Source organism: Arachis hypogaea, chromosome 20, assembly GCF_003086295.3.
Source record: "Arachis hypogaea cultivar Tifrunner chromosome 20, arahy.Tifrunner.gnm2.J5K5, whole genome shotgun sequence".
Lineage (NCBI taxonomy): Eukaryota > Viridiplantae > Streptophyta > Magnoliopsida > Fabales > Fabaceae > Arachis > Arachis hypogaea.
The window spans coordinates 54,585,951-54,587,815 of NC_092055.1; the positions used below are offsets into that span (position 1 = coordinate 54,585,951).

The 1,865-nt window shown below is 40.1% G+C and overlaps 1 non-coding gene across 1 annotated transcript; it reads left to right on the forward strand.

Moving 5' to 3' along the window:
* The first annotated feature begins 238 nt into the window (after window positions 1–238).
* LOC112786977 (small nucleolar RNA R71) lies at window positions 239–346 on the forward strand. The gene has a single exon (XR_003194416.1). It is a non-coding gene; the product is annotated as a small nucleolar RNA R71 (small nucleolar RNA).
* The last annotated feature ends 1,519 nt before the right edge of the window (window positions 347–1,865 follow it).

Sequence of the window (1,865 nt, forward strand, 5' to 3'; positions counted from 1 at the left end):
CCAATATGGCATTCAGAGTATCAATTTCAAGAACTCCCTTCTTCTGAGGCATCCCATTACTCACAGGATTCCTCTCAGAAGTGTACATAAACTTGTTGTTAGCAACCATGTCAATGAGTTCTTGAGCTTCTGCAGGCCTTTTCTTTAGGTGAATGGATCCACCTGCAGAAGTATCCAATGACATCTTAGCTAATTCAGATAGACCATCATAGAATATATCGAAGATGGTCCATTCTGAAAGCATGTCCGAAGGACACTTTTTAGTCAGTTCCTTGTATCTCTCCCAAGCTTCATAGAGGGATTCACCTTCTTTCTGTCTGAAGGTTTGAACATCCACTCTAAGCTTACTCAGCTTTTGAGGAGGAAAGAACTTGGCTAAGAAAGCCTTGACCAGCTTATCCCAAGAGTTCAGGCTATCCTTAGCAACAACTAGCTTGCTCTTGTAATGATGACTTGGAAGCCTCAGTCTAAATGAATTTAGACATGGCTTTACAGCCAGCCAGGCTTCAACATGCTTCATGAAACTCTAGAATTTATTCTTAAAAATCCTGAAATAATTTTTGAAAACAAAGGGAAATTTGTTTTTTGAAAGGTTTTTGAAGAAATATTTTTGTGAAAGGAAAACAAAAAGAAAGTTACCTAATCTGAGCAATAAGATGAACCGTCAGTTGTCCAAACTCGAACAATCCCCGGCAACGGCGCCAAAAACATGGTGCATGAAATTGTGATCTCTGGTAATGGCTCCAAAAACTTGGTGCTCTAATCTTAATTCATAATTTGTCACAACTTCGATACAACTAACCAGCAAGTGCACTGGGTCGTCCAAGTAATAAAACCTTACGTGAGTAAGGGTCGATCCCACGGAGATTGTCGGCTTGAAGCAAGCTATGGTCACCTTGTAAATCTCAGTCAGGCGGATATCAAATGGATATGGAGTTTTCGAATAATAATAATAAATAAACAGAAAATAAAGATAGAAATACTTATGTAATTCATTGGTGAGAATTTCAGATAAGCGTATAGAGATGCTTTCGTTCCTCTCAACCTCTACTTTCCTGCTGTCTTCATCCAATCCTTCCTACTCCTTTCCATGGCAAGCTTTATACAGGGCATCACCGTTGTCAATGGCTACATCCCGTCCTCTCTGTGAAAAAGGTCAAAATGCTCTGTCATGGCACGGCTAATCATCTGGAGGTTCTCGATCATACTGGAATAGGGTTCACCCTCCTTTTGCGTCTGTCACTACGCCCAACACTCGCGAGTTTGAAGTTCGTCACAGCCATCCCTTCCCAGATCCTACTCGGAATACCACAGACAAGGTTTAGACTTTCCGGATCTCAGGAATGGCCATCCATGGGTTCTAACTTATACCACGAAGATTCTAATATCTCGGACTCGGTCCTCTGTATTAGATATCTAAGAGATACTCATTCTAGCTTGTTTGCATGTAGAACAGAAGTGTTTGTCAACACGCGTTCATAAGTGAGAATGATGATGAGCGTCACATAATCATCACATTCATCATGTTCTTGGGTGCGAATGGATATCTTAGAAGCGGAATAAGTTGAATTGAATAGAGAACAGTAGTACTTTGCATTAAATCATGAGGAACAACAGAGCTCCACACCTTAATCTATGGAGTGTAGAAACTCTACCGTTAAAAATTACATAAGTGAAAGGTTCAGGCATGGCCAAATGGCCAGTCTCCAACGTGATCAATATGATCCAAAGTTGAACTAAAATTCATAAGATATCTAATACAATAGTAAAAAGTCCTATTTATACTAAACTAGATACTAGGGTTTACAGAAGTAAGTAATTGATGCATAAATCCACTTCCGGGGCCCACTTGGTGTTTGCTTGGG